This window comes from Phycodurus eques, chromosome 9 (assembly GCF_024500275.1).
Source record: "Phycodurus eques isolate BA_2022a chromosome 9, UOR_Pequ_1.1, whole genome shotgun sequence".
Lineage (NCBI taxonomy): Eukaryota > Metazoa > Chordata > Actinopteri > Syngnathiformes > Syngnathidae > Phycodurus > Phycodurus eques.
In genome coordinates, this window is record NC_084533.1 from 22,753,192 (window position 1) to 22,769,682 (window position 16,491).

The 16,491-nt window shown below is 40.4% G+C and overlaps 1 long non-coding RNA gene across 1 annotated transcript in view; it reads left to right on the top strand.

Annotated features, from left to right (window-relative positions):
* Nucleotides 1-2,903: 2,903 nt before the first annotated feature.
* The window catches only part of LOC133407890 (uncharacterized), a 34,729-nt gene continuing 21,141 nt past the window's right edge, over nucleotides 2,904-16,491 (top strand). The window contains exons 1-2 of the long non-coding RNA XR_009769226.1: nucleotides 2,904-3,238; nucleotides 14,303-14,368. This is a non-coding gene — a long non-coding RNA (uncharacterized LOC133407890). The remainder of the gene's footprint in view (nucleotides 3,239-14,302; nucleotides 14,369-16,491) is intronic.

Here is a 16,491-nt window from a genome sequence, read left to right on the forward strand (position 1 = left end):
GTGTGCGCGTTTGTGTGCGTGCACGCGTGCATTGATGCCGCCTCCGTGCTGTGTGCGCCCTTTCAGTCTTCAGAATAGTGTCTCTACTAATCCGTGAAAGTTGCGGCGCTCTGAACCGGCGGCCAAGCCTTTTCCCACTGAACCGACGGCCCGGGCTCCGCGTTCAGGCTTCACACTTGATTGGTCCCTCCCGTGGCAGTACTCCCCTACCCGCTGGGCGTGGGCCCACCCCACCCCCCGCCCTCGGCGGGGCTGCCTAATCGGCTTCTCCTTCACCGTAATTGCCAGTTCTGCCTGAGCCCGGGACTTGAACAAACACACTATTAAAGTCTGAGCAAGCCAGGCCCTCACACACCCACAACGGGCCCAGAAGCAGGCCTCCGTTCAGGCCCTGACTCCTTAGTAGTACACCTGTGGACCTACAGAGACTGTCAACTGTTGTGTCGTCACGCACCCTCCAGGAGGTGATGTGTTTATTTGGGTGGCGCCATTAGAAGAAGCTGTGAGTGGTAACTATCTTCTTGTTGGGCTTCACCACTGAATCCACCCTGCAGGGACACAAGCCTTTGATATGTGACCATTTGAAACACACAATGACATCAGTGTGCGTGTGTGTTTCTGCGTGTGTGTGTGTGTGTGTGTGTGTATAAAAGAGGAAAAACACCAAGCTGATGTTGTGCAAGAAATGTGAGACACATTTGCTTGGCAGTCTCCAAAACCACTTTATTTTTCCAAAATCGGACGCAATATTGCGTACACCAGCACAATACAATAGATCCTATTGACAAAGTTTTGACTTTACAAAAAATAGACTAGACCGGATGTGTTAAACTCTAGGACCGCCACATAATTCTTTTGTGACCCATTTAAGTAAATTAAGTTTGTCTAATTTATGTTTCATGCTTATTTTGCGAGCAAAAAAAAAAAAAAAAAAAGAGTTATGAGCGCTAAATGGTGGCAGCGACGCAAAAAGTGGAAGATAGTGAATAATTATAATAATAATAAAAAAGAGGCTAAATGCTTGCTTCAAACAGTTTAATGCTTCTCCCAGTTGAATTTTAAACATAAAACAAAGCGAATTACATGTAGTATAACAAAACAAAAAAACAAAAAACTGGTTTTGATATGACGTACAGGGCCACTTTTATGCGATGCTTCTACAAAACACTACAACATTTTAATTCTGTTTTGAAGGACAGCCAGTGGGGCAAAAAAAGATTGATTCTTTGGACGAAGCAATTGTTGTAAATTCCCTATAATTGCTGCATTTTGTGCATGCGGTTCTTGGACGTTGCTGAACTTTATTTTACTTTACGACAGGCACCTTGTTGAGCAGCTAAGGGGTCCTTGGGAAGATGTATGGATTTCGGTCGTGGCAGATGGCTGTTATTGTTTTCTTTTATCAGTTATCTGGTGATGATTTACTAGCCCCAAAGCGTAATCGTCGCCAGTGTCCTGACTATATATATTTTTTGGGGGGCTGGACATCGGTTTTAGGGGGGCTATGGCGATTTCTGTTAAACATTACCACATACAACCAAATATATTTTTTTAATGCTTTGGTTACCTTTTTAGCTACAGTATGTAAGAATGTAGAATCTTCAGCAGGCAACATCAACTCGCCAGCCACAACTTGAGGTACACCTGCACAATCGATAGTTCCGTTGTAACCCGCTGCAAACTACAGTCACAATAATAAACGTATTGTTCAATGAGTACCTCTTTGACAGTGTCAATCAAAAATTACCACTATTTTATTTATAAAGGCAACATTTTTGTATGTGCATGTGTAGCTAATGAAGTGTCTGGTGAATTTACTTACAGCAATGCACAAAAGTCCTATAAGTCACCATAGTAACGCTATAATGACCACAAACAGTGTTTTCATTAGCAGATAGGAAAACCTGCTTCAAAGTGCCCAGCAATAGCATGAGCCCGACTCTATGAAATGTAAATGGAACGGAGACCAAGCTAATGCTAACACCCGTATGTGTCCTATGACAGTATTTCCTGTTACACAGTGTGAGCACTTTTGATACCTCTGGTCAAATTCACCCTATAACATGACTTTTACTAGGAGATTAACATGTGTTTTTATTTATTTATTAATGTTTCTTACCAGAGTCTTTTGTTTCACACAAATATCAGTATTTCTACTTAAATATGGAGTGTGAGTAGAGTTGCCACCTCTGCTCAAATCTGCCCTACAACAAACAAAATCAAAAATGGAAGAATTCAATTGCGTTGTAGCCACCAGGTTGTTGAAATGCGACGCGGGCTCCATGCGCCAGCGGTGAGGGAGCATATGGGAGCGTCCACGCAGGTGAAAGCCAGTGACCTGGCAAAGAGCTCCAAAGGCGGCTACACGTCAGACAGCGCCAGGCGTCCTGGCACAGGCCCATCCCAGAACCCGGATCAGACAGACACCCGCCACTCGTTAGCTTATTACTCTCTTATTAGGGACATTTTTGCCTTGCACGGATTGGCAGAGCACCCGCCAGCCACCCTCTTCACATGGCCCGGCCTCTGTCAGAGCTGATCAAAAGACATTTCTTCACATCTCCAAACGGCAGGGAAAGAGGAGAAGAAAAGAGCAAGAGAAGAAAAGAGCCAGAAGGGGGCATACTGCTCTCTCTCTCTCTCTCTCTTTCTCTCCCTCACTCTCTCTTTCTCTCTACTCTGGTTCTTTTGGTGAATGACTACTTTTCACAATGCCCTCTCTCTTCCACGCCCCATTTTCTTTTAATTCCTGGCACAAAAACAAAAAAGCATAACAGCACGTCCCTTCCGGTTTTGGCCATATCAAAAACAATTATCCTCAGGTGAAGAATGTGCCTGCAGAATTACAACAATTCTGAGGGAAAGGGAGGCGGGTAGGGGGGGAGTGCCATGTCCTCACAAATGGGACCAGCTTCCCAAAAGCAGGCAGGACCCCCTCGGTAGTGTTAATGAAAAGTGTAACTTTAGCCTCCCAGCTGTATGTCTCAATCTATAATCCTTCCCCAAAATCCTGGACATAGAGCCGCCTCCCGCTCCCATGGCGCTCCCAAACCTGGGCCGGGCCGGGCCCGCTCTGGTTTAGTCCTGTGTGCACCTCGCAACCTGAACACCATTTCGGGCCCGCTTCCGTGGACTCCCGCCTCCCTTCTACATATACCGCCACAATGGCGTGGGTGCGGTGACCCTGTGTGACAAGAACAAGGACATTTTGGGTGAAGCCCGGGGTCTCTCTGTGGAGGTGAGTCTGTGGGCTCACATGTCCATATGCGTGTGCATGCGCGCGTGTATGTGTGTGTGTGTGTGTGTGTATGGAGGAGGTAGGTGGGGGCACCAAGTTGCTGATTCAGCATTTAAGTTTGACTATCCGGAATGAACATTGTAGGTATCAACAACGTCTTTCTGACTAGTCATAATTACATTTTGAATGGTTGGAATTTTCATTCATGATATGTCATTGTGACTGTTCGAAATGACAGACAGAGATTTCTGTAATTCACTTTTGCCTCGTAAAAATGGAATTGCAGATATCCCCAATGCCATTTTGCCTCAGACAAAGGATGTCAATTTTGCCATTCGTGTGTGTGCGATTTCTCATGACAGATATCGAGATTTCAGTCTCAGATATCTTATAGTGAATTTCAGGTATCTGCAACTGAACTGTAGATATTTGTAACTCCAGTTTGAGATATCTGAAACTTTATTGTGACTAGTCATAATACCAGTTACAGATATCTACAACATAATTTTAAATCAAGAGATCTATAAAGGATAACTACAACTAAAATTAGAACTAGTCAATATCTCAAACTGGAGTTACAGATATCTACAATTTAGTTTTCAAATTGTAGACATGAATGGCAAAGTGACATTTGTTCGAGGTGAAATGACGTCGCAGATATCGCACATCACAGTTGTGGTGTAGGACAAATGTAGTTGAGGATATCTGTAACACATGTCCAGTCTAGCTGTTAAATGTTAACAGGGTTTGCCGTAGGGTAGCTGAATATATCACAATAGTTTTATGGAGTTGTAAGGGTCGTACCTGGGAAGTGACGAGGAGTTTGTGAGGCACTGTAGAGAAAAAAAAAAAATTAAAAAATCACACTGACAATCTGTGTGTGTGTTTGTTGACCAGCTCGTAGTCACGTGAGACACTACTGTACTGAGAGAGCGAGAGAGAGAGAGAGAGAGAGAGAGAGAGAGAGAGAGAGAGGAAAAAAGTATCATCCTGGCATCCCATGCCAACTGTGTAAGCGCGATTAAAAATATATTGATTTCCCCTAAATTATTCCAGCCATGTGGGAAAGGCGCAGGCGGTAATTGGAGGAATTATAACTAATTGATGGTGTCAGAGTGAATTTACACATTTGAAAGAGAGCGAGAGTATTGAGCTGTCTCCGTCGAGGAGGCCCGCCGTGCTTATGCCCGCGCGGCGTGACCCCGGAACCAGGGAGAGTCGGTCGGGTACGCCCTGCTCGAGTAAACGAGGCGAGCCGACCTGCGGCCGGCTGAATTTCAGCTGTGCTCGGCTTTCTCTGCACTCGAGTGGCAGCGAGCAGGTGCTTGACGGGCACGCTAGGCACACTATGTGAGAGCACCTCCCCTGTACTAATGTAGACAAAAGGGGAGGGGCGGGGGAACAGTCCACACATATATTTCAACATTTTACATCAACTCGAGAATTCCTGCAAAAAAATGACTAAAAAAAAAAAAAAAAAAAGCTGCCTGCAATCATAAAGATGAATACGGTATAAATCAATAAGTACTGAATAGTACTGAGTATGCATGATCATAGAATGCTATTTGGACCAATGCAAATGCAGACAAAATGGCCGCTGTTGCTAAGCAAACAGGAAAGAAGATGGAGCTAATGCTCTTTGAAGATTTACACCAAAAAGCGCCCCACCCCATGCCCTACGCTGCAAATAAAATAAATAAACAAAACACACACATGCGCACGCACACACACACACTCGCACAAAGTTTGTGTTAGCTATTAAATCGTCTCAATTATGTCCGCCGCCCACTATGGACCTTTATTAAATTTTCCTGCAGTGTGAATTTGGAAAACGGGCGTAAATAAAATAACACAAACTTCTCTATTAGAATGAGTGATTACATAAACAATCTGAGGCAGCCTCTTCAGTTAGGAGATGACTGTGATGTGACAGCTTCATAAGAAAGTCTGTTTGACTTGTCGCAGTTGAAAGCGCTTGGTAGCATGACACAAGGAAAGTCTTCAAACGCCTTTTCTCTCCTCCCTCCCCATGCGTAAGGTTAACTTTGAGTAATCATATGAGAGAGTTTTCTTTGTAAGCCTCATGGAAAGACGGAGGACTGCTAACTTTCTTCCTCGCTATACTTTAACTTTCCTCACATTGCAAGTGTGGAGGTAAATAGATTTTTAAAAAAAATATATTTTTTTTTAGGGGCTGCGTAGTTTGTTTCAAGTTCCAAAGAAACAAAGACGAGAAACATGTCACTTTTATTTATTGTCTCCTTTTGAGATGACTAACACAAATGGATGACAGTACTTGAAGTTGCTATTACATGATCTGTTTTCGTAATTAAATCACTGACTTTTAAATACTGTTTTTCACTTGTTGCACACTCATTATAGAGCAAAAAGATGTTTTATGTTGAGCAACTGTGCTAATAAGAAGATGGAAGAGCGCTGATGCTTGACTATCTCAACAGTCCAACAGATGGTGGAGGACTTTCATTGTTGCACACTGAGACGGGTTTCACATAAGCAAAACATCTGACTTGACTCACAATTGTTTTAGTTTTACTTTTGATCAGCGTCTGCGGCTCGCGTTTATGCTTGCGTACTAATAATTGTTGATGATGGGAGCGGCCAGACAAAAGTCTCTTGAAGAAGCAAATGAAAGAATCGTCCACCTTCAACGAGAGAGCTCATGAATTTCTTTGCTTTTATTTCAAGTTTTACAAAAAAAAAAAAAAAAAAACAGCAATTAAATTAATACAACTTGAAAAGAGATTGCAACTTCAACAAACTGTTACACAATCTACACTAATTTACACTGGATTTTTTTTTAAAAATGTAAACGGGACAAATAATTCCTTAATTAATGTGAAAATCCCAATTTGTCCATCTTTTGGAATTAAGAATTATATTTCAAATATGACACTTTTTTTTAACATTACAGACTTGATTTGAGTTCAAGTTCATGTGGTCTAAATTAAAAGTAAAATAAAAATTGTAATTCAGATAATGTTGCTTGCTCCGTAGATTTTATTCTAATGTTATCGCATTTAATAACATATACTCTTAATAGAAAATAAGCAGAATGGTTTCTTAATTAGAATAATGCATTTCATAATTTAATGACAACAACTTACTGTAAGTAGTAAATATTTGACACAATTCAAATATTTATATTTCTTAGGTATAGTATTTTTTGCATTTTGTCAAAATGTCTTGCTTTGTAAAAAGGTTCATTACAATGATGCACATACACTACGAAGTATTAGTAATAATCATAATAATAAAAATAATAATAATTTTGGTAGGACAAAATGAGTGTACAATTAACCAAAATCACTGCGCATAAGGAAAAAAATCAGTATTTAATTCCACGCTATTATTATTGTGTTGTGTTTGTAATTATGAGAGCGACAGACAAGATAATCAGTTTGAGCGAGCACATACTCTAATTGTTCATTACCTTTCGAGTTCTTTTATTTGAATCTCAACTTTTTCATTTAGAATGTGAACGTTTGGAATATAAACATTGAAAAAAAACTATGATCATTTGTCTCATCACTAGTGATGTTTAAAAAGAAAAAAACAGCTCTTTTGTAATAAAAGGGCTCCATGTTGGTCCAGCACAATTGCCTAACCTGAAGGATTTCAAATTTCGCCTTAATGAGCCCATCGCCATTTCACTGTAAAAAAAAAAAAAAAAAAAAAAAGAAGATTTATGAGACAAGTGTGAGATACTGATAATGAGAAAAATAGCAAAGATGTCCTCTATAGGTGTTCCAATTTCACACTGTCAAATTAAAGTCCCCTCATATTACAGGCCTATCGTGATGAAGCCTGCATTTTGCTCTCCAGGCTACTTTCTATGACATTCTTATAATTTAGGTCATCTCTATTTGTCAGATGAATTTCATCAAGGTGATTTGAATGAATTTGTTAAATACAATACAATTCAATGGAAATGCTCCTTCATTATGGGCTGTGTTATGACTGGCTGTGTTGAAATGAGTGAGTGCCGGCTGCTCGACTTTGTTGCCTTTTTGCTTTGTGTGTTTAGCATTAAAATGTGTTTGTCAAGCGAACGCTGTTGAACACATCACAACACTTGTCTGAGCCCCGGCGCTGTCACGCATCACATCACGCCGCTCGCTCCTGGAATGTCTGCTGCACGTCACTCAGCATTTGCTTGGGTGACAACAGGACTCGCACGCGTCCTTGCTGGAGGTGCTCGCTTGATGGACTTTGACGCATACACTTGCAAAGCCGGGAGATTCTGACGCTTTTAGCCCAAAATAAGTTTGCAGAAAGACTAAATTAGTTGTTGTTGTCCTGCAAAACCAGTTCGACAGCATAGTAACATGGCAAGTAGAGTTGAGTTTTGCATACTGTGAGAAATGTAAGTATCATATAAGCAGGAAGTTAAGTGCAAACAGGCCGTTTATAAGAAAATAATCAATGCTTAAGGTCAAATGTAAGTAAAAGTTTATGTTTAAGGTGAAAGCTTTAAACTTTGGGTTGGGTTCTTTTTATGTTCTTATCTCGCAATGCTATGGCCTGATATTGTGGAGGTTACAATTTTCTAATCTGGGAATTTAAAAAGTGTGGGGAAACCCTGCTTTAGACATTAAACATTACAATCCATGGCACAAAAATCTATGCTCCATATTTAGAAAACCATAGATATACTAGCGTTTATATTGTCCTGGAAATGTAAAACTTTTTTGTAAAAGTATAGAAGAAATCTACCTGGGTTAATTCAATTAGAACACTTAGGACTTGTGTTTACCAATAAGGAATAAAATAAAGGAAGACATACCTAGGCTATGCTATTTGCTGTGCTATACTATGCTATGCTAAATGCTATTCGAGGAAGACATACCTAGTCTATGCTATTTGCCGTGCTATACTATGCTAATGCTATATGCTATTCTATGTTATGCACAAATAAATTCATTTTGGACTGCTTTTTTTCTAAACATAGCCTGCAAATGTGCATTTAAAGTTAACTCAGTCTGTCATGACGCAAATTCACAGGGGAATTTGGTACAAAATCACCCAAACATTAAATGAAATGAAAATGCTACTACGCTAAGAGCATATAAATTATTTCTTAACTGTTTTTTTTTTTTTGGGGGGGGGGGGGGTTTACATGCTGCAAATATGCATTTTATTTAACTCGGAAACATCCAAATGAAATATAAATCCAAAAGATTTTCGAATAATTTTATTGACGGCTTTAACATGGATATTTGACTTCAACAGCCGTCAATGGCAATGAATGAATTGATATGAAGTTGTACAAAACATTTGGCTTTGGCTCATAAAATGGAATTGAGTCATTTGTTCTTTGTTAAAGAGAATGAAAGGGAATGGGCGTTTCTTTCGTCATGTGATGTGACTACTTTTGAATTAACTTCAGAATACTGGAGTTGAAATTAACACTTTTGCAGGGGGACTACTGTAGCAGACTATTCCCGAACTGGGCCGCCGACGGCGAGAGGAGGCCCGAACTCAAAGCGTTCGCTGAAGGGACAAGATCTTTTTCGGTCGTCCCGGCGAGGTGCGAAACCTCACCCTGACTTTGTAACACTTGCGAGTCAAGCACCGCTGCCAAGCTAGAACGTTAGCTCAACCCAATCTGTCACCAAATGGAGTGAAAAAAGAAATGGCGTGCCAAGAGCTAAAGTCTAACATCCCCACTAACACACACACGCCAACAAGCATCCACACACACACACACACACACCTCCTTATCTCCATTTCATTACACTTAGAAAATGGCTCATAAAAAAAATTTATTCATGAAGTTCTCTTAACACATTAACAGAATGGCTTTTTTTTTTTTTTTTTTTTTAAAAAGGGTCACTTAAGCTCTTTAAAGCAAAGTATCAATGCCGTTCTGTTAACTGCCTTAATATTTTAGACGTTGGAGAACTTTTTTTACGATTTATACAGCGCTGTAGTTTCTCAGTGGTTTTTCGGACCGCTCCTTTTCACGAGGAGGACCCGAGCCTTCTCACGTCTGCCACCCTTTTGCACCGCTCTGACAGTGACAGACAAGCCATCTCCGGCGTGTTGCTGACATGTTGCTTGGAGGCATGTGGCGGAGGAAGTTAAGTTGAGTTAAACCATCTTGTCCGAGAAGTACTAGCAGTGGGAAATTGCTTTTATAAATGTTTGTTACCCCCCACCTCCAGAAATAATAATAATAATAATAATAACTCAACTTTGTGCTTTATTATGCAACAATGACTCATTAGTCTAGACTTGCAATTTTACTTTGCATGGAGTACACTACAAAATATTGATTTACGATGCATCGCATCATTTCAGTATTCATACAACAGCATTACATTTAATGTGATTATTGTCTGATATGTATACCAATTTGTGTAGTTCTGCACTTCATTAATATTATTGACGTTTTGTTTTTTTTCCCCCAGAGGAAATCAATATTCCCCTCTCATGTACAAAATCTACTTTACCTTTCCAAAATGCTTTCAGTTCGTTTCTCACTCCTGACAAAAGTTAATTCAACTTTTCGTCGGATGCTTAAATTATATATTTCTATAATTAAAGACTTCATATTGTGTCTTCTATTTTTTGTAAGTTTAACACACAATTCTATAAAAAGTTATCTTCTTCGGATACAGTGATTGATATAAAGTATCACTGATAAGATTTCTTCCACGATATTGATTATTGTATGAATGATTATTGCATTGCTATCGGAATTGTAGGCAAAATATCATGAAATTATCTTACTGTTAACCTAATAGCAGAATTGCCCAAGTCATTTTAAACTTGCATGCAAATGTTTTTTTTTCTTCTTTATGTCTGTGCGGCTTGTCAGGTCTTGGAAATCCGTAAAGGTTGAATCGAAGCAAGTAAATTTCTTTTTTTGTTGTTGATTTTTTTTTTTTTTTTTTTTCTGGGTATTCCAAAAACATTCAGAAATGACGCTATAAAATAGGCTACCAATGTAAGAGTGCCTCTTTGACTCCAAAGTGGACATCTGATGTGTCATTGGAATACATTTTTGAGTGGCATAATAACCAGTTAGTTAATTCGTTAGTACTAATTGTAACTTTGCAAAATATAACAATTGTAATCTTAAAAAAAACCATTTGCGCTATACATAAACAATATCAAACTTTCCCTTCACCTGTTGAAAACATTTGTTAATTCTCCATCAAATAAAAGAAAAAATCATCTCCCGAAAGAACCCAGATGTGACCCTTTTATTAATATTTGAAATTGAGTAAACGTGGTGGATTTCATAGCATATCTGTGACAAACTACCTGCTGTGGTAGATAAAAGTAGCTAAAAAGGGGTGGGGGCGCAGTTTGGGATCAAGAGGCAGACTCCTCACTGGGATTCTCAACCCAGTTTAACACCATTTTGGGACATTTTGAACTGGTTGCCTGAAACTTCCGAACACTTGATATTGACTTACCAAGTTAGCTTTTTTGTTTTTTTTTTCACCTTCAATGTATCACTGCATTGATTTACAACTGAGCTTTGGTGATGTAGGCTGTTCTTGTGGTGATTTAGTAAACATTTTGGACATATTTTGTAGTAGTATTCGACGATAAATGACATTTTCGAGATGGGGATATTTTCGCAAATATAATAATATGATCTAACTCACACACTATAGGCGTAGTGAGTCTGAAAAATGTAGTGTTTTGTAAAAAGAAAAGAAAAAGTATCTCGCTGAGGAACAGTGATGCACATTGTGGGGGCTGATGAACACAAAACAGCACCTAACACTTTCAAATAATGAATTGTTACGACTCTTTCTTATCAATTTGTGTTACGTGAAAATGCAACTTTGCTTACTTGAGTATTTCTTCAGTCCTTTTGTGATGGTTTAATTGAAGCGATCCCAGCACGGGGATCAGTTGGTTTGACTTCACTTTTACAAAGGACGGGGGATTTCATTGACTTGCTTGGGTTTGTTTAAATCAGCTCTCGTGCGGTACAATGGGACGGACAACCTGCGTCCATTGAGCCGTGGGGATTCCGAGCGCCGACTTAAGCAGCAACCTGAGGTCGCGTTCAGGAGCAGCAAATAAATGCGTCTTCTTGTCCGTTTGGCTTGGAAGAGGAAAAATAATCTTTGGGAAGGGGGAGGGAAAAAAAAGAATTATCCATGGCCAAAATGAAACTGGCAAAGAATGTGAGGAGTGCATGTGGCAGCGGACTGCTTTATAAAGACATCTGCTGATTGCACAGTTTGGGGAGAGGCCTGCTACAGAGACCAGCCTGGCAGGGAAACGTGCAAAAGCGAGACTGCTGGAACAAGAGACGCTCACAGCCAGTCACCTTGAACATGAGGACGTATGTAAACCCACTGGACGCAACATTAGGCACGCCTGCACAATCCAAGCTGTAAAATCAATCCCAAATTTTGCCTTTACAAATACAATGTTTAGTTTGTCTGATGGGGTATTATAATTTGCAGCTCATTCTGAAAGTTAACAAGAAGATTTGAAACCGTTCTCAGGGTGAGTATGGTTGTGATACAGTAGACAGCTCGCGAAAGTTAATATTTAACCATATTTCATTTCCCCGTGCTTCATGTTTAGTTAAAGTAGATAGAGATTGTGATGGATAGATGTTTTTCCTCCAATAGATCATTTATTGCTAAAATAAGAAGATAATTCCTGAAAATGTGCAAAGATTGACAACTATGTAGTACTCAATTGTGAAGATATGATCAACTGTTTTTCACCATTTCAGTTTTCGTGATTTTTGGGGGGGTAAAATCGCTCAAACGGCAACCGGTGAGGCACTTCAGCGTTCGGCATGAGTCTCCTCTTCCCCGCATTATAAGAATTAAGCTATTATTTACAAGTCTGTTAGCTGGCGAGCTAGCTGGTTGCTAGCGCCACCGGCTCGTCGCTGTAACGACCTGCACGGGAGACAAAAGGCCATGCTCCACCCATTGCTAGGTAAAATGCATAATTTCCGTCATTTTTGGTGCGCCAGCAAACGCGGAGCGCAGGAACGTCGCCGGTCGACACAAAATATAAAAGATCAAATACTGAAAAATGCTGGATGAAATCGCATCCATTTTCCAGCGAGGCGTGGTTTCACACACTCAGCGGACACGGCCACAGCTTTCCAGAGACCGGTCGGAGTTTGTCAAAGTACAAACCGGAAATGCCTCCTGTAGATTTTTTAAGGAGTTTTTTTAGTGTAAACGTTTGAGAACCAACACACTAGATCCCATAGGTCCAGCCACATCACTCCCGTGATGTCGTCCTTGAACTACCTCCTATTTTAGAATTACAGTGGCATCGCTAGGCCTATTTTAGGGGAGGCTGAAGCCCCCCTAAAACTGTTCAAGCCCCCCCCCAAAATTATTTGTCAGGATGTGACTATTTTATCATCTTAGCCCCTCTAAAACCGATCTTCAGCCCCGCTAAAATAAATTGTGGTTTCCCCAGAATGCAGTAGAGGACTTGATTGTTTTGATTAGTTATTATTTTGGTTCTTGTATTCACTGCATCATATTTGTGACTCTATATTTTAACCATGTACAGCACTTTATAAATGCTCTCTTTGAAAAGCGCTATGTAAATAAAATGTACTTACTTCCAAATAATAACATAGCGCCAAAGGGGGCAGTGGCTGACAGTGGTTGCATATAGGTTGGTTGCGAGCGTGGCTGCATTGTACATATTTGAGTGTGGCTCTGTCGGAGAGTGGCCATACGTGGCATCCTAGTTATGGCAGATAATAGTGTGACAACACGGGAGCCGCAATCATGCAGCACTTCACGTAGACAACACCCACACCCTTCTGCCACGCTCCTTATACATTTGAATCACTGTTGACTGCACTTGCTGCCATCATGGACCTCCAGAGTTCCAAGAAGCAAACATTTCGGATTTAACTTTTTTCATTTAAGTTTTTACATGTGGGAAAAATGAATGGGACAATCACAAGCACTGGAGAATGACTTCAGTATGCTTGCACATCCATTCACCCATTTCCCCCTGCATAGTGTTAAGGGTGGGAGGTGAGATGAAGCCTATCTCAGCTGACTTTGGGCGAAAGGAGGGCTACATCCTGGATACTTGCGCAATCTTAAGAAAAGAAAAAAAAAATCAGTTTTTTTCAGAGAGAGTAGACACTGGCTGAAAGGTATTACTTTAACAGGTTTATGGTTGTGATTTTAACATACAGTGGAGCAAAACTGCATTGATGTTTCTCATGTTTTGATTCTTTAATATCTCTGAATAGGGTAACCACAAGATTAGAAACACCTTGCATATTTTTCTTTATGTCTGAAACACAAATATCGATAAATATATAGGAATATTGTTTGCTTGTTTTTAATCATAAAAACAATATCCATCTATTTTCTATAGCGCTAGTCGTCAGAGTCACCCTGGACTATATTATGATGACCTTTTGTCTTGATGGAACCATTACCCCTGTTTGATGGAAAATATTTATAATGAAAGTTTAAGTTCTCTATATTATTAAGTAACTGTATGCTTTACTCTTGCTGACTAGCTTAAATACTGACTAATGAAGAGTATGTTTGTGATTGGTGAATAGTTCCTGATTGAGTAAATACGAAGATGACAGTCTCCTAGATATTATTCAAGGAATTTGAACTCTATTACTCATACAGAATTAAAATAATAATAATAATAATAAATAGATAAATAAATAAATTGCCCCACCACCTTATGTCTGCCTCCTTGAACCAGGAATGTCCTGATAACAGACAAGCAAACTTTTTTTTTTTTTTTTTTTTTGATACAGCACTTGCACTGGATTTAGAAAAAGTGCATGTGTACCTAATCTGTTGTACTATACTGTGACTGCACTTGCAGATCAACAGTATTTTTGTACTCTGTCATTGAATTACGCCTGAGGTAGCACGTTGACAGAGCTTATGAAGACATTTTAAGCATCTGGTTCTCCCTCAGCTGAGCCACATGTGCTCCTCTGATCACTGTCTAGCCAGAGCACCGCTTACTCGTGTTTTCCTTGAGTCTGCCCTCTCTGCAATGACCTCTGACCCACACACTCTCCTCTGCTTTGTTGTACAGGTCAGAGTCCAAACAGACGCAGCCGGACGCACGGCCACAGTTTGGGATGCAGATGCACAGAGGCAGGTAGGTCTGCTCTAGGTGCCACCCTTGGCCCCTCCCTCAGGGATCCCCCACCGCTTCGCAGCTCTCGGGTCAGGTCCGAGGGCCCGGCGGGCTCCCGGCACAGGTCACGGAGGGCTCGGATGGCCCAGAGATGAGACGGCGGACTGGCATGAGGACCAGCGTTTGATGTGGCTCCAGACTGGGCTATGTTACCGTGTTGCTATGGCTTTAATTAGCTCCTGCAGCTGCTACTTTCTGGTTGGTGACCCCTGGTAAACAGTGAATCGGTCATCTTTTACAGGTCGGGACTGTCTCATGCAAGTCAGCCAGACCTGGCAAAAGTACTCACATTCTGTACTTTAGTCGAAATAGTTGTTTCGAGATACCTTCAAAGTCGATATGCCCCTCCCCCACCACACAAGAACTTGACTTCCGTCATTATCTGGCATAATTGCGACAAGCATTTAGCTAGTTAGCTTTGCCTACACCCTCCATCTTCCCTTTGGGTAGTCCCCAAGCGTGGTTGCTTTATTACGTCAAAAGTGCTCACACATCACGGACAAAGGGTGAGAGTACGAGGGGGAAAAAAAAAAAAGAAAGAAATCCAACGTTACATCCAGTGTGTCCACAGGGGCTTTACACTACCGTGGCCACTGTAGAGTGCCTCGTCGCCCCACAAGTACTTGGTGGGATATATTCCAGCTACTGGAGGATTTGAGCGATATATATACTACCCCAATTCCAATTAACGTCCATAACAGTCTGGATGGTTGTTTTCCTCTTTGGCCCGGAGGACACGACGTCCACAATTTCCAAAAACAATTTGAAATGTGGACTCGTCGGACCACAGAACACTTTTCATCAGTCCATCTTAGAGGAGCTCGGGCCCAGAGAAGCCGGCGGCGTTTTTGGGTGTTGTTGATTAATGGCTTTTGCTTGTATAGTAGAGTTTCAAGTTGCACTTACGGATGTAGCGATGTATTTACTGACATTGGTTTTCTGAAGTGTTCCTCAGCCCATGTAATGATATCCTGTACACATTGATGTAGTTTTTTGATGCAGTGCCGCCTGAGGGATCGAAGGTCACGGGCATTCAATGTTGGTTTCCGGCCTGGCCGCTTACATGCAGTGATGTCTGCAGATTCTCTGAACCTTTTGATATTATGGACCGTAGATGATGAAATCCCTAAATTCATTGTCCTTAAATTGTTCGACTATTTTCTCACGCACTTGTTCACAAAGAGGTGAACCTCGCCCCATCTTTGCTTGTGAATGACTGAGCAATTCAGGGAAGCTCCTTTTATACCCAATCATGATACCCACCTGTTCCCAATTAGCCTGTTCACCTGTGGGATGTTCCAAACAGGTGTTTGATGAGCATTCCTCAACTTTTTTTGCTACCTGTTCCAGCTTTATTTGGAAGTTAATGATTATTTGCTAAAAACAATCAAGTTTATCAGTTTGAACATTAAATATCTTGTCTTTGAAGTGTATTCAATTAAATATAGGATGAACATGATTTGCAAATCATTGTATTCTGTTTTTATTGATGTTTAACACAACGTCCCAACTTCACTGGAATTGGGGTTGTGTGTGTGTATATATATATATATATATATATATATATTTTTTTTTTTTTTTTTCACACCATCTTATGAATTATAACATTTATTTTTTCCATAGACACTGTTCAAAAGGTATTACTTTAACAGGTTTATTTTTGCGATTGGAGAGATATGTTTTGTTGTTTTTCTTTCCCCAGGATCTCAGTGATTCAAAATCTTAAGCGGGATTAACACAACCTCTCTCGATTTCAGCACATATGTGCGTGTGTGCATGTGCGCGTATGCGTGTTCTTTCAACAGGCTGTCTGCCTGTCACACTAATTAACTGTGAAGTCACTGTTTCGAAGATATGGATGGAGAGTAGGAAAAAGGAACAGCCTCTCACAGTGTTAAAATGACCACAGCAGCTCCTCCACAGGGTGTGATCTTCTGCAAATGTGTTGTTAATATATATATATGTACATGCAAAAACTACTTGACCAATTTCCACAAAATGCTGTGAATAAATTGGGAGTTCAGATTCAGTTGATGATTTATTTTTGTTGACTTTTTCGACATTTTCCTTAGTTTGTAACTGAG